Raw genomic sequence first — 23,833 nt, 5'->3', positions numbered from 1 at the left:
CCTCACTTATAAATGAAGGCATTATTGGGTACAGTCCACAAATCCGTAAAGAATCGTCTCTAAATTCACTCTTGTAATTATGGTAATAAAAGTCACAATAATGACAACTAGTTATGTGTTGTTGCTTTGCTTCCCACGGATTTGTCACCCCTCTTCCCCTGGGTGACGGAGTCGCAAAAGATTACTCAAAGCCCATTTCTTCTGAGCAGTGAGAAGCCCTGAAGGGGTTAATCTCCCAGAACCCTCAAGAGAAAGGCATTCTTTCATTTGAGAAATTAACCCCTCATCGGGGTTCTCTTCCTGCATTTATTCTCCAGACCAGGAAGTTACAGGAAGAGAACATAGGTGGAGTTTTTGCTAAGTATAGTTTAACAAGTTTAACAATAGAAGCTGGTAACATTCAGTAAAAAAGCAAGGTGACATTCCATAATGCAATTTGCAAGAAATTAAGTCGATGCACCAACAAAAGCTTGATCTTAGCAAACATTCTCTCTCCTTACTGCAATTTCCCAGTATCTTTACATATCAATCAGTAACCTGTCTGTCCTTTGAGCCAGCAACCTTGCTGTACTTCAGTGCTTTATCATACAACAGAGACTAGCCTGGGGAAAAATTTCCTGTCTTTTGCAAGGGTAACATTTTATATGTACTTTTAAGAAGCTAGGCTAAACCTGAAACATCAAGGCTTTGGAAAACCAGGCCCTGTGAAATACATTTGCTTTATGTATACTCCACAATGTGTCTAAGTGAATAAAGCTAATAATATATCTACATTTCTGGAGATTTTTCCATGCACTCCTAAGTTATATACATGTGTGAGCATGTATGTATAATTTCACTCCTTCATTGGTCAGAACAAACTTATGAAATGCTATTATTATTCTTCTTATTTTGAAGTTGAAGAAACTAAGACATAGAGGAATTAGGTAACTTGCCCAGGGTCCCAAACTAAGTGATTGGACCCAAATTTATACCAGGCTGCCCGGTGCCAGAGACCATGGGAATAACTCCTTTGCTAAAAAGAAGAGCTAGAAATGAGGTTCAACAAACATTTATTGAACATCTATGTAGTTTGTGCATGATAGGCACCATGTCAAGCACTGGGCTAAGAGCCAAGGATAAAGCAATAAATGAGATACTGTCCCTGCCCTCAAGGATATCACCAATTAATAGGGCAAATCATGTATAAAATCTAGTTCAGAAAGGGCTGAACTAGATTTATACAGGTGTCAGAGTGGTACAGAGGGAGCACAGAAAATGATTCGATTCACTGTCTTGAGTAGTTTTGAGAGGAATTCTTGAAGAGGGGAGGCTTAAGCACAAAAACATAAATCAAGAAGATGACACAAGGAAAGACTTTCCAAGGCAGAGGGAACCGTACATAATTAAATGTTGAAAATGGTGAGTGCTTACTCCCCTGGGATATGAGAAAAATCTGTGTAGATCCTAAAAGTATATTAAAGATCTCTTCAATTCTAATGGATACCCTTCCTATACAAGAAAAAGTTCATCTCAGGACAGATCTTAGATTGAATAAGCTCTGTACAACCAAGACTATGGTTTCTGATTAGAACTTTTAGCTTTTGTGAAGAAAACATCTATAAATGTAAAATGTCGTCAGCTTTATAGGCTAGAGATTAGTTTATTGAGTAACTATATCTGTAGTACTATACAAGGCACCGTGGGTATTTCAAAAAATAGTATCATCCCCAGTGGAAGGAAATTTTTTATATTTGAAATAAATATGAACCAAACAACCAAATAAGAAAATGTAAAGTAAAATGCCAAACATTACAAAATCTAGCGCTTTTATGTAGTTACCAACAGAAATGGAAATACTAGTTTGTTAAGGATCTAAGTCTTCCAGTATGAGGGTACATGCAGAATTGGTAGAGTATTGTGTTCTGACATTTCATATGATTATTATTTACTATATCATTAACAGCTGAGGATACTTTGTTACTTTTTTTTTTCTAAATATTGTCAGGATTCTAGTGTTTACACTCTGTGGAAAATGTGGCAGGACTTTTACAATTTTCAGACAATTAACAGTCCAATATGATGTACTAAGAATGTACTAAAACTCATTCCTGTACTTCTTTAATAAAAGATATTCTGTACCTTTCCAATATTTCTTCACCCTTAAAATTTTTATCCCTTGTCAAAATATTTCCCTTCAAGACCCTGCTGAAAACCCCCTAACTCTATCAGTTGTCCCCTATTTTTTCAGCATTCACGAGGTTTTTTGTTTGTTTGTTTTGCCTCTGAATTTCTATACAGAGCTCTCTCTTACTTTACTGTCAACATGCTGCAAGCACAAGATTTGGGGGCTACTTCCATGAGCAAAATAATAGGTATATAATTATCATCACACACTTTATACATGTTTTGAAATGTAACTATACCACATAAATGTGCACAATATTTCAACTAAAAATAAGTAAATTCCTTTAAAAAAATAAAATAAATTTAAAAATAGGTATATATTTGTAAAGAAAAATATTTCACATGGACATGGATGAGCAGAAAAATTCCAATGACTTGAAAATGATCCACATTCTCTCTGAATAGAAGAAACTGAACCTATGTAAAAAAAATATCTTTCAGTCACATTAAGCTCCTGGCATATTCTTCCTCTCTTTTTGTGTTATAACAGAGTATGTGGAGCAGGGCCTAGGTCTTTACAGGCTCCAACCGACTCCTGGTCTAGATTCCCTTCAAAGCCTTCTCCCTCTCTCCTCCTGATCTGGCACAGTTAGCATCATCTAGTTTAGAGTTTAGCTATTTACAAAAGACTGGAGTCACTATCTTCTGGCTGTCTCTGTTTTCCTGAAAAATCCTCAAAGCAAGGAAGCATAAATTAATTTTTTGGAAATTATCAAAAGACTAATAACTTTGTGGAAAAGGGAAGGAAAAATACTGGTAGGAAAACACAAATGTATATCTCAATGAATTATCCAAGCCCAAGAACACAGATTGGCTAGAGCAAAGTATGTGGAGGGCTGTATTGGGAAATATGTTCAGGAAAAAAGGTTGGGGTCTGTCCTTAAAAGCCCTTTAAGGGACTTTGCTCACTATTTAATGGGAAACTTTTAATCAGGACAGAAGAGGAAAGACTGCTGCACTCCTGGAAGTTAAAGCTCAAAGCAGGTGCAGAAGATGAGTGAAGAAGAGCACATGGAAGAAATGAGGTTAAGGGCTGGCCCGGTGGCGCACTGCTACAGTGTACCACTTGGGAGCCCAGCGGCGCTCCCGCCGAGGGTTCGGATCCCACATACAGACCGGTTCCTGCTCACTGGCTGAGCGAGGTGCGGGCGCAACACCGAGGGTTGTGATCCCGTTGCCGGTCACGAAAAAAAAAAAAAAGACAAAAAGGAAGAAATGAGGTTATGTGGAGACAAGAAGGTAAAGTGAAATTACAGAAGTAGCATTGGAAATGGAAAGAGTGAGGTGGACTCATCAGAAGACAAGGTGAAATCCCACACTCAGAAACAACTGATGAGGGAAGAAAGGAGAAGATGGAGAAAGGGGTGGAGGCAGGATTCAAAAAAAAGAATGGGTGACCACAGACAAGGAGAAACGGAGTCCCAAGGGAGGTGAGAATTTCAGAGAGGTTGGTCAATCCTATGGAAAGATAACACAGTCTAGGGAATAAGAATAGAACATTGAATTTAGGGACTGAATGGTTATTCCTGACCTTAAGTTTGGATAGATTAGTGAGGAAGAGGTGAGGCTAGAGTGTGCCTCCAGCATAGGACAGGATTCATCATAGCTAGAGCCTGTTACACTCTCCATTTTGTCATTCATTTCATCTTCCTCTCTCTAGCCTTCATCTCTTCCACCTCATCCACCTCCACTTTAATTCTCCCCCCTCCCCACCGCAATTGAATTTGGGATGGGCCTCTTGTCATGGGTGGGAGGAGCTATGGGTAGGAGCCCAAGGGAAAGGGGCTACGGGTCTACAATGGGGTAGGGTGAGGCTGTCCCCACCATCCCTAAAGGCTGTTTAAATGGGTGGGGCTGGGGCTAGAAAGATGGATAAATAGAGGCAATTACTGTGCTTCTCTTTTGGAAGCTTAGCTTTAGGAAGGAAGGGGATAAAGTGTGAGCAGTCCTCTTCCTTTCATTCTGCCAACATGTATTAAGCATTTTTCATGTACCAGACTCTAATTGAGGGAGTATAGGGAGTAACTAAGGGGTGGGTGGGTGTGTGTGTGTGTGAGAGAGAGAGAATAAAGGGAATCTGAGCAGTTTTCCAGGATGAAGTATGTAATGAACACTTCTAGATGGAAAAATAGACACATGCTGGGCCGGCCCCATGGCGCACTTGGGAGAGTGTGGCACTGGGAGCGCAACGACGCTCCTGCTGCAGGTTCGGATACTATATAGGACTGGCCGGTTCACTCACTGGCTGAGCGCGGTGCGGGTGACACCAAGCCAAGGGTTGCGATCCCCTTACCGGTCACGAAAAAGACAAAAAAAAAAAAGAAAAATAGCCACATGCATTTACTTATTTATTTATTTATTTATCTATTTATCTATCTATCTATCTATCTATCTATCTATTTATTTATTTATTTATTAGCTACCACATATAAGCAAGGACATCCAATATTTCTCCTTCTGTTTCAATAAATAAAAAAAGAATGATACGGGCCGGCCCGGTGGCGCACTGGAGAGTGCGCTGCTTGGGAGTGCGGCGGCGCTCCCGCCGAGGGTTTGGATCCCATGTGGAGACTGGTTCCCACTCACTGGCTGAGCACGGTGCAGGTGCAACACCGAGGGTTGCGATCCCGTTACCGGTCAGTAAAAAAGACAAAAAGGCCAAAAAAAAAAAAAAAAAAAAAAAAAGAATGATACAACCATAACAATAATACATTGAACTTATCAGAGGTGGGAGAGGGGGAAGGTGAAAGGGATTATTTAGTAAAAGGCCACGAAAATCGATTACATTGTATAATGAATATACTAATTATCCAGATTTGATCACCACATACTGCACACAGGTATTGATATTCAATGCTGTACCTCACAGATAGGTACACTCAACTATGTGCCAATAATAAATAAGTTTAAATAAATAAATAAATGCAATAAATAAATATATTTGGACCCTGGCCAAAAAGAAAAACACAATGCAAAGAATTTTAAAGAATTTTAATTAATGGTGCTGTGTTCCAGAGTTCCAGAAAACAAAGTAGATAATTCAAGGACAATACTTCATTCTTGGAGAGAAAGAAGGATGATTTTTTTCCCTTGAGTTTGATAGGAAAGATGAAATGGTTGAAATACACAGGAATATTGCAATGGGAATATTGAAAGTTGAAGGAGCTTGAGTCAGAGGCCCTTGATCTTCTCCGTGTGAATGAGGTGAGAGCAAATGGAGAGAGTGAGGATACAGGATGAGGAATATTGTAATGCAAATCATCCAGATTTAAAAGACATTTGCCAGGGATTAGGCCACCCTTGCAGTTATCTAGTTCACATTAGCTATTCTTTTGTCTTTCAAGACTATCATCCCTGCCTTTATCACCTGTAGTGTCCTTGTCAGCATTTCTGAGTTCACCATAAAATTGTTTGAGGTGATGTGGTCACATTCTTTACGTGTGGGATACAAATCTGGTTAGGTCTAGATTCCTAAACTCATTTTAGAAGTTTATCTGGGTTGGGATGACATTTGATGTTTAGTTTGACTCTTTCTAACATGAATATTATCTGCCTTATTGGAGAATATTGAAGTTTTGCCCCTCTTGCTCATCTATTAATACTTCCTCTTCCCAAGGCAATGAGCAAATTCCTTTTTTATTCTTATTCTGAATATGGTTTTAAAAGGACTTTTTTTTTTTTTTTGCTTTGGCAATTTATCTATGAAATTAAATAATTCATTATAATCAAGGGAACAAAGCATTTCAGGAGATCTCCAGTGGAGTTAAAAATTATAGACTTCATTATTCAGCAAGATTATGTAGGCAAAAATATAAGTATTCTAAGAAGTTTTAGGTAGATTTGCGGATGTTTGACTTCAAAATAGGTTAATAAGAGTACGAATTTCGAAGGCATATCACTAACTTCTCAAGATAAAATCATAGATAGAAACTAACAAAATTGCCCTTGTTCCACTACCAAGAAAAGAAGATATTTGTACAATGATAAAACTATAACCATAACCCACTTACACCTAAAGGGAAGTGTTAAAGTAAGCTAATTTACTGTGAATTCAAGGCATTACTTTAAAATTCTCATTATCCTTAGACAACAATTATGCCAAGAAAATGTCCAAAACATTAAATTTTCTACTGCTAATCTTTTTCCAGTTTTTTTTCAAAAGTCACACAGGTAAAGCAAGTCATAAAATAAATCAGATAAGCACCTGCCTGGAGATCATGCCTTATTTACTTTGGGAAAATTAATGTCTTACATTTGCCCTAGGACTTATTTTTTTTCCTTCTACCCAATATAGTTTACCAAAATATTCTCTATATTTTAAGTCTAGTACTGCTTTATGAAGACTCTCTGCCTTTTTGTTTGCAAAAACAAGTTTATAGCTGCAGGGAAGGAAGGCTAGGGTAGTCGCTGACTACCTTAGATACGTTTTCTTGACTCTGCTAATTATTAGCAAAGGAAGCCAAAAATTCTTACAAAGGATTTGGGCCCCCCAAAAGTTACTGTGGATCAAAATCTTGCTGAAATATAAATTCCTTATCTGTGTCCCATTGCCTCATTTATTTGATTCATTTAATGGCACAAGAAAAACAATCTGAGGAACGTAATGTTTCATGTTCTTTGTTTCCTCAATTCGAAATCATGGTGCCAGAAATGATTCTGAAGTCTGCAAAACCATCAAATGAATGTAAGCATGGGTTCTTTTATTTACTGTTGCTGTCTGGCTTGGGAATTCACTACTGTTAATAGAGTTTCAATTTAGCTATAGTAACTCATCTTCTGAAGAGATGTCCTAATAAGGATTAGTATTTTCAAACATACTCCAGCTGTTCTATTTTTGTTCTTTTCCTTGCTCTGCACTATAAATTTTGAGTTTGGCTAAGATGTAGATATACTTTTAGATTGGTTTGGCAGAAAAAAATACTGATTTAAGTGAAATTAATTTTTATAATTAATTTTATTTCAGGATTTGCAGGAAGAAGGGAAACTAAATGCATTAAGTGCCTTCAGAGCACAATATCGAGTACTCAAATAATTACATATGGTGATAATTTTCTTTAACTCTACTAAGATAATTATTAGGCATGTGATCAAGAGAATGGATGTCATAAAATATTTCAGGTGGCTGAAGATGTAACAAGAAATGTGTCTGATTGTTTTTAAGCACATAACCAATTTTAACACATCCTCATTTATGCAAGTAACATTTTTTATTTCATTTAACATTGTAACATGCTGTTCTTAGAGGGTAATTTTTTTTTTCCCCCTTTTTGTCTTTTTTACTGACCGGTAATGGGATCGCAACCCTCGGTGTTGCGCCCGCACCATGCTCAGCCAGTGAGCGGGAACCAGTCTCCACATGGGATCCGAACCCTCGGCGGGAGTGCTCCCAAGCGGTGCACTCTCCAGTGCGCCCCCAGGCCGGCCCTTAGAGGGTAAATTTTAAAAGCAGTTTTTCTTCTATGTTGGGTTTTGTTATCTCTAGGAAATCAGTACATCATTTTTTATGTTTAACAAGTAGTCAGATAATAATTTGTTATTTTTCTACCTCCTTTACCTTTCTTTCTGTCCTTTGCTTATATATCACTTCAGAAACACCTAAAATTGATCTGGATACATTGTGCTGGTTAATTTCACCTTTTTGCTTTTAAGTATTAACCCTTCTATAATCAACAGTAGATAATTACCATTTTAAGATTTTGAGACAGTAAGTGATTTGTTGCTGATGGTGACTACTTTACCATTAAAGTAAAAGTCAAATAAAGTAGCATTTATGTAAAAATTACTGAGAGTTAAAATTTTCCTATTGTGAGGAATGATTAGTTAATAAAGATATTAAAGTTTCCAACGTCCTTTCCTTTTACATACTTTATTTAATAAAGGTCTGCCTATTAACCTAAATAAAATAGTAAGAAATACAAAAATGTTCAGATTTTATTTTATTTTTTTTTTGAAATCTATCAGTTGTTGGGGGATAGAGATAAGATATCTTGGATAAAGTATCTACCATAACTGCTTTTCAAATAAACTAGTGAATTCTTATTTGGGAAATAAACTGATATAAGGCCAGTACATTGTGATACTTATTACAAAATCATTTACATGGTAAGAATTTGTTTTTATAACAAAAGAATGTGATCCACACAATGATTAGTCATAGTTTTAGTGAAGCTCAACAGACTTTCTTTATGTTCTACAACTACAAGGAGATAAAAACATTCAATGTTCCAGATTAAAACTCACTACCCTAAGATTTTTTTATAACTGGAAATACCACATTTCTTTAGGAAAATTCCAAATAAAAAAGATTAAAAAATATATTTAGTAACTAAACCAGTTTACATTTGTAAAGAGATATAGTTGTGTTGAAACACTTTGCTATTATCTGGTGATGTAATGATGTAGAAGTGTATTAATTGGGAAATATAAAAATCAATTAGCATCTCAATTTAATATTTTTATCACTCTCAATTTGAAAGTGTAAGAATCTTTAATCTGTCTATCTGCATTATGGAAACTGAAAATAGATGCAAAGCTTCTAATGAGGAAAGGTTCTTGAGAGGAAAGGATATTGATTAGAAATCCACAGGAAAAATAAAGTCAAGAGATAGTTAATCAACTCTAGGTGATTGATCTTGATGCTAAAAATGCCAATTCCTATTTTCAGTTTCTACCTCAGGAAATTCACCAAAGCTATATTATACAATTGTTTTTAAAAAGGAAAAACAAAGAACCAGAGTATGTCATTTTAACAAAAGACTACATAAAATTTTATAGAGATTATTTATAGAGTATTGTAGGATTCTGTGATCAGCAGCAAGTCAGTGAAGAAAACCTACTATTTGGCATATACATTAAAGACTTATTGAGAAGATTGAAGTGAATAGCAAGATTGGAGTAGGAAAAATTTACTCTCAGTTCAGTTCTTTGGTTTTTGACAATGCTTAATAATAATTCTGTCTATGGATCATTCTTTATTGTCTCTCTTAAAGCAAAGACTGAAAAGCAGTATAATATTGTGGGAAAAATTATCACATTCCTAAATCGTGTAATTAATTTTAAAAATCTAATCTAAATTTTGTACACAGAAAAAGAATGAGGGGAAAAAAGACCAAATTCAGATATTTTGATGTTATAGTAAATGCATTGACCAGGATAATAAAACATGTCTTTTTCTGGAAATGCTTGCATTTTGTCTATGTGCAATTCCAAGTATTGATTTTTAATTTCCAAGGGGTGTGCAGCCTGAGTGATGGGTCCCTCAGTGAGAGCGCCTGAATCAAAGTGGCTCTGTAATAACTTTATCTCTATTGGTTTCCTTCTGCTGATGGCACTGGAGGCAGAAGCTTGTGTCCTTGAGACCTCTGCCTGTGCCTTTTTCTTCATAATCAGCATGTCCTAGATTCACTGGCCCAGATAGCACAATTAAGCACACATCTTTTTACTCTGTGAATGGCTTAAAAAATAATGCCCGTTGTTTATTCTTTTATTCTGCTTTTATATTTTTTATAGCTGTCACTCATTGTATACCCTTTAGCTAAGCATTTGAGAGGAGCTCATGCCCTTTAGAACTCAGCACTGAATACTCTTCACGGGACATGAGAAATAGAAAGCATTTTCCTTGCCCTGGAGTTCTTCACAAGCTCATTTACTAAGCAGTGTGTAAAAAGACAAAAAGGTACCCTCTTTTTATAGAACTTTACAGTTTATAAAGTCTTTTCATGCTCACCATCTCAGGCGTGCAACATTATTGAAAGCTTTTAAATAAGAACCTGATCAGATTAGGAAAGATTAAGAATGCATTAACTGAGGAAGACTTCCTGAAAAAAATGACTTTTAAAGTTAAATATAATGTAAATATCTGTTCTTTATTCTTCAAACTTTACATAAACTTTGATATATTCTTAATAAATTTCTTTCTTCACATCCAGAAAATAATTGTGAGAAATAAATGCAATTTTAAAGGAGCACAAAGACCACGTGAAGCTTAGACATTTTTTGCGTTTTAGAACCAAACCAAACAAAAAACTTTCTCATGCCCAAAATTCATGAGTTTAATAGACGTTGATGAAAACTCTGTTGGCAGTGGGGGGATTGAAGGAAAGGTGGTAACTGAGAAGTGCTTATGTCCCAAAGCACATAATATATTGCTGTCTCTCTTGTCTTTTTCTACAAATAACAGACCCGTACATTTATATATCATTTACTCTTCCAAGTTGTTTTATCAATATTAATTTATTTAATCTTTAAAACAGGCCTATCAGGTAGGTTCTATTATCATCTATTCTGCTTATCAGTGAGGAAATTTAGGTACAAAGATTAAGTAACTGGTGTTCGGCAGAGTGTTTGAACGCAGGCTGTTTGGCTAACAGGTCTGTTCTCTTAGCTATTAAATTATTTTGCCTCTTAATGAAGACATTTTTCTTACTGAGGAAAACTCTGGTGCCATTTTTTAAATTAGAAGCCTATTTTGTTAAATTTTGATACTAAGCCCATTTTCCATCTAACCCTTAAGTATTTCCTGCAGTTAAAATAATTGTAATTACTTCATAGCACTTCTTTAACAGAAAAGTAAAATGTGTCATACAATCTAATACTGGATATTACTTACATTTTGTTTATTTGTATGTGTGCATGTGTGTGTGTGTACTCCCTCCCAGAGATGACCACTGTTAGTGAACGCCCAGGAACACATCTTCCAGCTAGCTCCTCCTTTAAGCCTTACATTTTGTTTATGAGCTCTATATCCCATGCTCAATGTCAGTGTTTACAAGTGAAATAGTTGCCATTGCTTGTTTTAACTATAGGAGATATGACTTATTTATAATTTTTCCTAGTATTCTTTTGCTATCTAGAAAATAAAGATTTTGATGGATATGTTTAGTTTTATTCACCTTATATTTGTACACCCATAAAACATGTAGCCCAAAGTACTTGGCAACCTCCTCAGTTCTTTGAACTTTCTCAAATGTGTTACATTACACAAGTCTAGGCCCAAAAGTAAATTCAGACACTACCTGAGGTCTGCCCTGCTGCTATTTTGTACATAGAACCTAGCTGCTAGTATTGGTTTTCACTGTTTTTTTTTTTTTTGAAAATTCGTTCTTTTTGTGCTCAGTGGCATGTTCTAAAAATTTAACATGTGAGGAAAGTTCATAGACATAATAGACATATATAGCCACATTGGGGTTGGGGGAGAACTATTATGTGTTGTAATTGTGCACCCAAAGTACCAACAACCAATAAGGTAAACAATATGGGAAGAAGAATGAATCCTTTTATTTTGTATATTTGGCTAAAATTTTGTTTTTATTTTAAACAATAGTTGTGTTACTTTATAATTTTTTTTTTCCTTTTTGTCTTTTTTCGTGTCCGGCAATGGATCGCAACCCTCAGTGTCGCGCCCGTACCGGACCGGGACTGGCAACGGGATCACAACCCTCAGTGTTGCGCCCGCACCTCGCTCAGCCAGTGAGCGGGAACCGGTCTGTATGTGGGATCCGAACCCTCGGCGGGAGCGCCGCCACGCTCCCAAGCGGCGCACTGTAGCAGTGCGCCACGGGCCGGCCCTACTTTATAATTTTTGAACAAATACAAATATGAGGGTACAGGGACATACATTTATTTTCGAGTCAATCTATAATGGACTTTATGTTGTCTATAAAGTTTACATAGTCAGTATTTATATGCAAATTTCTTTGTGTTACAAATTATCAAACTCCTTTTTTAAAACTTAGTTTATTATAGAAGATTTACTTGATAACTATATTATTACTAAACCTTAACTTCTCAAAACAGGAAAATATAGGTGAACATACACTAAAGCAAAAACTAACCCAGAAAATAATGGCATTATAATATATGTGGTCTTGAAAATATTTTTTAGTTTTTAAAATTATTGTCCTTTTTTAAAAAAATTCTTTTAAAAGATTGTTTCTTTTATTTGAAAGAGCCTAATTGTATTATTATTCTTTTGTGTGCATGAAGATAGCTGAAAACACCCTTGTAATTAGCAATTAATTTTTCACACTGATAAACTGTGCAGCAGTTATTTTCTCAGATTAGAGTCAGCTACAGCAAGAGACACTTGATATTTCTACCTCCTAGATTGCATGACATTTTTAATAGCTATATAATAAATGTCTGCCATCTGTGGTTTCTCTGTAGTCCATTGCTATGGTTAAGTGACTCTTTGGGCTCTCTGTTTATAGTTTTCTTATATTTCCAGTTCTATATCAGTGATTCATATCCATTGTTCCTTCCTCCTCCTCCAACAAAAAAATTGAGTCATAATGAGCATAATATCAGATTTGCTGATAGAACAAACTTTTGACATCTGTATCATACTATAATGACTCCTGGTGTTAGTTCTTTGGCTTAGACAATGTCTAAAAACTATGAAGGAGATTGGATATTATTATTGTTCCACATAATCTGGAAAGAGATCCCAGCATAGTTCATTAAGCTGTCCTGTGATACCTCAAAGCTAGGTTAACATTCTATATCTAGTTGGTTGACACAACAATTTCTAAGATATGTGTACTTTATACTAACTCCAGACCTTAATGCTGTCTTCAGAACATAATTGTTTCCTATCTACAGAATGCATGAAATAAGAACTACTCTAACTGCAAATCACTAAGCTCCAAGAAGACTTGAAATTCTATGGTTTACTTTCTAAAATTTGTAAATGTACTGCCGAGATAGGTAAAGTGTTCCATGCTTCTCAAACTCTTCCACTGAAGGGCCTCTAATGGCAAAGGAAAGTAGTGCATATCCCCAGAAGGTCTGGGGGCATAGCCTGAAGCAGCAGATAAAAGAGGATGATTCTTTGAAGTCTTGAATTTTATCTTAAAAATCATGGGACTTTAGCCTTCCGCTTATCATAAACTCATGTTTATTTTACTATAAAATTCTCCAAAATATTTCAGGAAGTACAGAAGAACATTCTCTAAATTGTGTTTATCCTTTATCTTCAAATATCTTCTGAAACGTGCTTAATTCCCCCCCTGAACATAACCCAGAATTTTAAGGCCACGCATATATACCTGTGGGTGAAACAGCAGAGATTTTTCAGTGCAGTCTGTGACTATGGAGTAAGGCACAGCTAACTGGACAACAGAGATACCAAACTTATCACTTAGCACCAAAATCTGACTGTCCAAACTAATGCAGTAACGCATGCAGAGTTCATGAATAAAGATTTTTTTTCCCCATGGATCCTCCAGAGGAAAGGCTGCTCTTTAGCCTTCAGGTTCCAGTTTGCTTTGATGTTTCATCCTCAAGTAGGCTCAGTCAGAAGGCAAGTGGGACCAGCACCTTGAGCTGAAATGTTCTTGCAGAAGCCTGAGGGCATCCTGCAGAGCAGCCATCCAAGGACCAGCTCTTCTGCTCAGAAGTGTACACACATACAAGGAGAATTACACCAGCTCCCTCCGTGCTGCAATAGGAGTATTTTATGGGTAGAATATTTTAAAGTATAAACAATATACTTTTGGGATTGTTCTATAAGTATATATGTTCACCTGTATTACAATATGTAGTGTAATGACAGTCAGTAGGCCTGGGTTTTAGGCCTCTGTCTGCCAGACACCAGACGTGTGACTTCAACATTTTTTTTTCACCTTTTCAACCTTAGTTTTCTCAGCAGCAAGTTAGTAGGATTGAGTTATACAACATCTTAATACATCCAAGCTCTATAGTCTGTGGTTCTATAGCTTGTTTTGCCCAACAATGACTTTAATTAAAACTTTCTTTACTTGATTTTTACATATATTAATATTCAACATTTAGCATTTCTATAAACTTGGAACCAAATTTGCAAGTAACTATATCTTAGTCATAATCCCGCTCTTCTGAAATTAGTAATTGACCATCAATATGCTAAAAGTATCACTTAGCTTTTTAGGTATTTTTTGTTCTTTTTTTTTTTTGTCTTTTTTTCATGACCGGTAAGGGGATCGCAACCCTTGGTGTGGTGTCACCCACACAGCGCTCAGCCAGTGAGTGCACCGGCCAGTCCTATATAGGATCCGAACCCGCGGCGGGAGCGTCGCTGCGCTCCCAGCGCCCCACTCTCCCGAGTGCGCCATGGGGCCGGCCCTAGTTTTTTTATAAATACAAAAATAATTAGGTCTGATTATTTATAGAGATTGAAAAGTTAAAAAAAACAAACCATTAAAAGTTTTTATTTAAGGATGTTCTCAACTCCTTTATGTTTCACTTTTAAGCATCCCTAACTTTCACGTATTATACATTGATTTTGCTAAAACATAGCTGCTGCCTATTAGAAAACAGTTCATTTTAAGCACAGTAGAGTACCAAACAATTGCTGGCTTTGTACAATTACATGGATTTGTTTTTTTCTTTTGCCCCCTTCATAGAAGTGAGTAAAGAACAGTAAGAAAAAAATAGTACTGATATCAAGATAAGAAGCATAGGCATCATAAAATATAATTCAACAAAATATAATTGAAGACTATGTCCAAGAGGCAAGATGAATTAATGAAAGTGATGGAGAAATCTTTACAATCTGGTATGAAGATCATTAACTTTAAAACAATTCAGTGAGTCTTTTTCTAATGTAAAGTGAATCTATAAGTTTGAGAACTGGAAGAAATATTTACAGGTGGCTGCTGAGATTCCAGAATTTCTTTTCTTTTTTTCAGCATCATAGCAGATCTTTTATTACATAATACAGACTTTACTATATGGGATCTTTTTTTCTTAATCTTAAAAATAGCTTAGTGATCGACTGCAAAACAAATGATGTAGTTCATAGAAGAGATTTGTTCAACACTCCAATTTTTGTCATAAACAGACTCTGTTACTTTAGCAAAGACTGCTTTGATATATTCAAGAGAAATTTCATGTTTATAAAATATTAAACTTACTAGACATAGTTTGGGGACAGAGGAAGAAGAAATTTATTTAAACGTTATTCACTGAGATAGGAACACAGAAGGAGAGTATGAGTTTTGAAATGCTTATATTCTAATGAAAGGAAGATGTTAAGCTAAAAAGATGGGAAGAGAATGTAATCAATAGAGCCTGGCCCTAGAGAAGGCAATAAAGGATTACATCCAACAAGAAGAGAAACAGCTTTTGCACTGTGATGGGACAGAAGGAAAGGATGGATGTGGGGAAGTTTAAGGGACATTAATCTTATAGCACATCAGACTCCAGCTAATTACCTGTGTGCTACCTAAATTCACAGTAAGTCTTCACATAACACACTGACTGTCCTCAGGGTGCATAACAGAGCCTCAGCCATGAATATCAGAGCAGAAGAGACGTCTAAAGCTCAAAGAAGCCACCAAAGGCTCATTCTCACCACCCATTCATCTGTGTTATATAAGCTTCCTCTCTACTTTATTACATCATTCAGAAACAGTATACCTTCTTTTCCAGAGAGTGACCTTCCCAAATATCACAGAGGTGGTTAGGCATATCTTCTGTGGCCCTCGTTAATACTGAGCATTTCATGCCCTAACATAACTAGCAAAGCTCATTACATTAACATTTAGTGCTCATGGAATTATGAAAATTTCCCTAGAACAAAGAAATTAATTGACTCTTATATTTGACATGCATTTCTTTTCACTAATGTGTAAAATAGTAATGGTTCCCTGTCCAGTTGAGAAGAATTTTCCTTCAAGGTTTATGTGAAAGAAATAACACTAATAATACATAAATAACAAAGTCAAAATACTTCCCAAGGTTGGATTCAAATACATGTTATTATGGGTTTTTTTTTTGTCCTTTTTGACACCAGCCACACCGTGCTCAGCCAGTGAGTGCTGTGAGCGCACCGGTCATCCCTATATAGGATCCGAACCCCCGCGGCGGGAGCGCTGCTGTGCTCCCAGCGCTGCACTCTCCCGAGTGCGCCACGGGCTCGGCCCCATGTTATTATGTTTTAAACTAACTTTTTTTCATGAGTGCATATCTGAAGAATTATTGTTAAAAATTATGAAAATAACACAACATATAAAATATTTGTTTTACTTTTCTGGAAGCATCTTGTATCATTTCAACTATGTGAACCTTGACATAGAGACTTAACGTATAATAGTTTTCATAAATTTCTAACTCAGTTTGTATAAAATTTATCAGTTAAGTTTGTTTGCCTCGTTGGAGTGACTGGTATGAAACAGAACAGTTTACAAGTCAGTTTTGTTCACACTCCAAATTCAAATTTTATAGCCATCCCAAATTCCCAAGCAGAAGATTATTAGTTCCTGCTTACACATAAAGTGAGTCTCCTAAATTTCATACCTCCTTTCACTATACTTTGAAAACCAACACATAGCATCTAGCTTCTTCTAACATTTCTGTGTCAAATAATAGATTATAAATACCCTCTCAATAATCATACTTAAGGCTAATTTCAAGCTCCCATTTGCATAAGATTAATTTGTGTTATATATTATCACATACCTTCTGACCAGAGCACTGTCTTTATGTAAAACAGTCATCCTATTAGCAACTGCTTTCATACATATATATGGAAATGTCAGAATCCTTATTTGTGAGAAAGTGCAGAGCGTCTGTAGTGAAACATTATTCCATGTATAAATCTATAAATACCAAATATAATGTTAATGTGAAAGCTGTTGGCTTATTGGGTGATCAGATCCTGTCCTGGGACCTGTACATATGTCATTTCCATTCCTCCCAGCAAACTGAGCAATTTTCATCTTACATAAGAGGAAACTTAAGCAACTTACCAAAAATCATATTGGTGCTAGTGTTTGGATTTAAATGTAGATTTGTGTAGGGTATTAAGAGAGTCGAAAAACATATATGTGCATATATATATGTACGTGTATATATAACGTATACTATATACACACATATACTATATATTTTACTATATATACTCACATATATATAGTACAAATATCTAAACAAGATAGGGATAGAGACAGTGTTTTATTTTTGTGTATAGCTCCTCTCAGTTACTTAATACATATTTGACTCAATGGATTCTAGTTACAAATGACTCTAGGTGTGAACATAATATGTTTATAGTAGTATGTTTTCTAGCCTTAGAAGTCTTTTGTTTAAATGGTAGTTTTTTTTCAAAATTTTTAGAAACCTATAATACTCACAAGATTTGGATCATGAGATCATCTTATGAATAGAAGAGAATTTTAGGGAGGTTCCTTGCTATGGTTTGAATGTGTCCCCCAAAAGTTCATGTGATGGAAATTTAATCCCTCTGCCCTCATGAATGAATGAGGGCTCTGCCTTTATGAATGGATTAATGTCACTATCATGGGAGTGATGGCAGGAGTGGCTTTTCTCTCAGGCTGTCTTGCTGTTGCCATGTGAAACCCTCCTCCATGTTGTGATGCAGCAGGTGACCCTTGCCAGATGCCAGTGCCATGCTCTTGGACTCCGAGGCTCCAGAACCAGAACTGTAAACCAGATAAGCTTCTCTTCTTTATAAATTACCCAGTCTGTGGTATTCTGTTACAGCAACAGAAAACAGACTAAGACATCGCTTTTATAAGGTGATAACTTTTTGAGTAATCTCTTGGTAGGGTCAGTTTATTAGTTTCTTATTGCTGTTGTAACAAATTAGCACAAATTTAGTGAGTTAAATCAACAGAAATTTATTACCTTACGGTTCCAAAGGTCAGAAGTCTAAAGTGCGTCCAGGTGTCATCAAGGCTGTGTTCCTTGTGGATGCTCTAGGGGAGTATCCATTATCTTGTCCTCCCAGGCTCTGGGGCCCACCTGCCCTGGCTGGTAGCCTTCGAACATCTTCAAAGCCAGCAATGGCTGTGTCTTTCTCACATCACATCACACTGACTCTTCTGTCTCTCTTGTCCTCTTATAAGGACCTTTGTGATTGTACTGCCCCCCACCCAGATAATCCAGGATAATCTCATTTTTGAGTCACCTTATCAGCAAATTTAATTTGATCTGCAAGCATAATTCCCCTTGCTATGTAACATAGCATAGCACATTCACAGGTTATAGAGATTAAGGTGTGAATATCTTTGGGGATCATTATTTTACTTATCACAGACAGATCCGAGTTTTGTAGGGTCTGAAGTTTATGGAAAGCCCTCTTTAAGAAAATGAACAAATGAAATTATAAATACAGAATTAGACACTAAAATGAATACTTATTAACAATGAGAAAACAACAAAATACAGACTTAAAAAAAAGCAAACTGCATAAATATATTCCACTTAATCCAAACTAATTTTATCCCCAATTTTTTAATATGCCCATACCTCAGATAAAACAACTGCATGATAAAAAATACTTCATTCAACACTTCCATAACTTTTGACTAATTAAAAATAAATAGGTAGAACACTTGTCAAAATGGCATCTTCAAAGTTTGGCTTCTAACTAACTCTTTATTCAACTTTATGTCATTTTCTTCATCAGCTCAGTTGTCAAATTCCTTGTGTTCTGAGAGATATAACACAAAGAATGTGGAATTTGAGGCCAGAAGCCCTTGGATCAAGTTCCTGCTCATTCATTCATTCAAAATATATTTATTAAAAATCTGATATGTGCCAGACGCTATGCTGGGCTTGAAGAATACAGTAATAAGCAAGATAGTCATGGTCCTTATTCTCATGACTCTTACAGTATAACAAAAAGACAGGCATAGGATAGTGATCTCAAGCACATTAAATGTTATGAATTGAAGGGCCCTAGGAGAGTCCGACAAGGGGACCCAACCTAGACTAGTGGCAGTGAGGTCTACTCCAGGACCTGAGGGATAAGGCGGAGTGAGCTAGAAAGGAGTAGTGCAGGGGAAAGGAGAGGATCTCATGCAAAATGAATACAGTAGTCTCTGCTTATCTGCAGAGGATATATTCTAAGACCCCAAGTAGATGCCTGAAACTGTGGATAGTTCCAAACCCTATACATACTATATTTTTTCCTGTACGTACACACCTGTGATAAAGTTGAATATATAAATTAGGCACAGTAAGAGATTAACAACAATAACTAATAAGAAAATAGAACAATTCTAACAATGTAGTACAATAAAAGTTATGTGAATGTGGTCTCTTTCTCAAAATATCTTATTCTGTACCATGGGTAACCAAAACCACAGATAAGGTGGACTACTGTATTATGAACAAAGACCTGTGATGGGAAAGCTCATACTAATTTTGAGGAAGTAAAAGAAAGTCAGAATGGCAGACTATAGGGAGAAAGGGAGAGAGTAGTGCAAGAATATTCTTGAGAACAAGTCAGGGCTAGGTCCAGTAAGGCCTTCTGATCATGTTTAAGATTTTGGTTCATCCTAAATGCAGTAGGATGACACTGAGGAGTTTTAAACAAAGATGTGGAATGGTCTGATGAGCAGATTTAAAGCTTTTCCTGTTTGCTTTAGAGAATAAGGCTAGGGCAGGAGAAAAACGTGACAGTGGATGCAAGGAAATGAGATAGGATGAAGAGAAGTATTTGGAGTTGAAATATAAAAACTTGAGTTTTTAACTACCTTTTCCTCAAAAGGATTCTGGTATGTATGCCTTTTCATTGACAATGACACCCTTTAAAAAAATGGTATTCATTAAGAACTATTGAAGACATACAAAAGAGGTGGAAAGCATACCTGATTAGTTGCTTTTATGCTGCAACTCATTTGTACTGTTCTTTGACCAGGTGTTTGCATGTTATTTCTAATTGTATAATAAACACAGTTTCCCTAAATATAGGTATTTCAGGCACCAACAAACCAGTTGGAAAGCTGCTTCTCAAATCACACCAGGTCTTCCTTAGCTGATTTTAAAGGTTATCTGATTTAGTTCTTGGTGGTGGTGTGGGGAGGAAAGGCACCCTCACCCCACACACCCTCCCGTTTCTGTGGGCTTAACACTCGTTCTAAGACTTGCTGATCAGGGGGCACCAGGTGCCTTCCTTACCAACTTCCATCGAACATGCTTTGTCTCTAGACCGGTCTGCTGGCATCAGCCCCTCCTCCTCTCCGGGCCATTCCTTCTGCCCTTTCAAACCTGTCAATAAGCCAACCCCCTCCCCTACTCCTAGTAATATAACTCTATTGTAGCTCTCCTACTTTTCTGCCCTAATATTGCCAGTGACATAATGTATGTTTTTTTTGTATGATTTCGCATACCTTAAACTGTATCACACTCCTTTTGTAATAGCGTGGTACCCCTTCTGTTATAGTTTCTACCTGTTTGCTGCATTATGACAAGGAAATGTATCATTGGGGTACATTTCTCTTTTAATAAAGGTGTAATTATACCTTTAAATGTAGTTAGGATGGACAGCCATATAAAAATTATCACTCCATAGAAAATGAGTATCTGAAGGAGGCTCTACTGTATGTGCATTCCCTATATGCTACCTGTGAAATGTTAGTCTTTTATAGTTTGTCAGGTAAAATTTATGTCATTCTAGTCTTTGTAAAATATTAATCAATTGACTAACCAAAAGCTTTTCTATACCTACCAAATGTTGGTACAGTAGCTCTCCTGTTTTACAAAGTACAGTAAGCTTAACATTGGCAACTGTGTTGGTTGGGCTCCCCTAAAAACAGACCCTGAAGCAAAGATTTGAGTGCAAGTAGTTTACTTGAGAGGTGATCCCAGGGAAGCACCAGCATGGGTTGTGGGAAAATGAGACAGGTAAAGGAAGTCAACATAAAGTGTATTAGTTATCAGATTACTGCTGCAGGCAATTGGGGTTCTATGAGGAAGCTGTAGCATTTCTCCAATGACTCCCATCTGCCATTGGCTGAAAACTGCTTGCAGAGTCATGAACTTCCTGGCACTTCAAGCCTGCTTTCCACGTGGGCCCAGCTGACTACAGCAACTGGAAGGAGCCCTCAGCAGACTTGCAAGTACTTGCAGTAAGACAGCATCCTTGCATACAGGAATGATGAGTGCCAAGGGAATGTGGCCAGGGCACCAACAGCTCTGCTCCTGTAGCATTCTACCCAGCATCTCCACCTAAGAGTTGTGCTATTTGGGATCTGTACCAAGGTGCCCAACCAATGGGGGGCTCTACAGAACAACGGTGCTCTCTGCCTTGCCTTGAGTTCTGTGAATTATTTCCACTTTTCCTCATTTGCCCAAATTTACAGTATGTATGTGTGGAGGCCATTCTTTTACCTCCTCTCTGTGCCTTCTATTCTCTACTGGGGTCCTCTAGCAGGACTTCAGCCTTATTGATATTCCATCTTTGTCCAGGTTGATCCATCATGTCATTCCACACGGATATGGCTGCCCTCAGTAAACCTAGATAAATACTCCAAGTCCCAAGAGACAGATACATTGTTTGTCAAGGCACCACAAGGCAAAATTTTTTATTTACATAGATTCCATCCCTCACCATTTCAATTTTAATAAGTCTAATTGAAATTCCAAAATATTACTTACAACTGTTTTGAGGCAGGTTTAGTTTTACTTGTATTGCTCTACCCTTCATTTATATGTTGACTATATAATTTATCATTCAAACTGGAATATCTTGATAGCAAAAGGGGGGCACTATTAATAATATTCCAGAACAATAGGCATAAACCAGAATTGTCCTGAATTAACCAGGAAATACCATCACTCCACTGCCTTTTACCTATTCATGCTGTTGACACAGCCCTAGAGGGAGGAGAGGAAAAACAGAACACTCTGGACACTGATCTTTTTAATTCCTCAGTGCTATTATGAAAGTGAGGACAAGTCATTGGGAAAAATGCTATTATGGTAAGATGGTTCTGTTGCTGCCATTTTCCCTTCCTTAACACAGGGTCATGAAAAGAGTTTGAAGAGCTTACATAGATTTTAGAGGGGAAGGGTTTTAAGATTTGCTTTTGTTTGGTGGGTTTTGTTTTTGCTGGTGGTGGGTGGTTTTGCCACCTCCTGCTACTTAACTCTCTGGCTTCGGTTCCCATTCTTGTAAAATCTAGCAGTACCAATACCAGAGAACTGTGATGAGGCTATCGGAAGTGTGTGGAAAGCACCAGGCTTAGGACATGGTATGTAGAAAGTGCTCAGCAGAAGTTGTAATCATTTTTTCTGTGCTTTACTACTTCTGATGCTCTAGTGTTTGTCTCCTGGCAGGAGGGTGGGGATGTGACAGGGCACAGGGAAAGCAGCAGAAACCTCAGTGTTTAATAAGAGCATCTTGGAAGTGATCATTTTGACAGCCTAAGTGTATTAAACAAGTATCACAGGTGCCAAGTGGGTACAGTGCATGAAATTGATATGGAACCTTCCTCTTGCCCATGTAAAAACCCTTTAAAAACAGGTTTATGCTGGAAATCATGTATTATCCCTGGACTTTACTTCTCTGATATTTCTTACATAATTGGAGAAGCTATATGGTATTTAATAAAGTAAGCAACATATTTTTACTTCATATTGTTTAAATGTGTCTTCGTTATAGTTTGTTTAAAATTTTGTGACTACATAGCAGTTTTCAAATTGGGACTATTTAGCAGTCTTCAGATTTATGAGGTGATAAATGGTGAATTTGCTTAGTGATTTTCACTTCATGGTCTTATAGTATAATAAGCTGTAGAAAAAACTACTCTTGACAGAAGCAATTTAATCATACTGTGTGTGTGTGTGTGAGAGAGAGAGAGAGAGAGAGAAAGAGAGAGGGGGAGGGAGACGGAGGGGAGGAAAGAGAGGGGAGGAGAGGGAGGGAGACAGAAGAGAAAAGACTTCTCAGAGAGCTCCAGTAGATATTCCACACAGAGACAGCACAAGTTATTTAAGCCAGGTCCAAGCTTCTGTGGCATTCAGTTTTCCCCTGAAAACAATTTAACGCAGATTCTTAATTTTTGCAAGATAAACAAGGTAAGTCTATAATCCACATTTGTAAGTGTGTTAATTTATAACTTTCCATAAAGCTAAAAACAAAAACCAAATTTCTGTATTTGTCCAAAGCTTTTAGTGATGTGTATCAGTTTTCAAATAAAGGTAGTACTATACCTAGGTTACCAATAATTGAATGAAAATGAAAAAAAGTGTAAAAATTGTTATGTGGTGGACGAAGTACTTATAGAAGGATCTTGCAACTGTAGGTATGTTTATAAAATTGTAATATCCAAATAGGATTAACTACGCTCAATTTACAAGATTGCAAAACCGGGTTTGAAGTTGAGCAATGCTTAACCTAGTTAGTACCAAAATGTACATCTTAAAGTTATTGCAGTTCTATTTTTCTTTAAAGCAATTTTATTTCTATTTAAAATTGTGTCGACTATATTACATACAATATAGCTCTTTCACATACAATTAAATGTAAATGCTTTATATAGACAGTTATTTGGGAAATTCAGAAGTATGTTAACTTTGCATTTTTGAAATTACAAATCACATTTTCTATTTAGGCTTCAAAATGTTTGCCTTTTACTTTTTTATGTTCAGGCAAGAGCCAGAGAAATATAACTTTTCAGATCATAAGAAAGTATATATATTAATTATTTGAGATTTTTAAAAATAGATTTATTTTGTGCCTTTAGATAATTTATGAGAAGTGTAATCTGATAATTTTTTTCTTAATTCATTTTCTTATTCCTTTGCATGCTGATGTCACAAACAGTCTGGCTGAAATTGAAAGTGTACTATTGTCATTACTGGAGTTTTTGCCAAAGCCATTCTGAGAACCCTCTGGAAAAGGACAATGTTAAATATATATATTGAAAAACAGTTATAA

At 36.4% G+C, this 23,833-nt stretch overlaps 1 protein-coding gene across 7 annotated transcripts in view; it reads left to right on the top strand.

Annotated features, from left to right (window-relative positions):
* Window positions 1-23,833, top strand: part of RIMS1 (regulating synaptic membrane exocytosis 1) — a 481,216-nt gene that overhangs the window by 421,190 nt on the left and 36,193 nt on the right. The gene's annotated exons all lie outside the window — the stretch shown is intronic.

This window comes from Galeopterus variegatus, unplaced genomic scaffold (genome assembly GCF_000696425.1).
Source record: "Galeopterus variegatus unplaced genomic scaffold, G_variegatus-3.0.2 Scaffold419, whole genome shotgun sequence".
NCBI classification, from domain to species: domain Eukaryota; kingdom Metazoa; phylum Chordata; class Mammalia; order Dermoptera; family Cynocephalidae; genus Galeopterus; species Galeopterus variegatus.
This window is presented reverse-complemented; position numbering and strand designations above follow the sequence as displayed.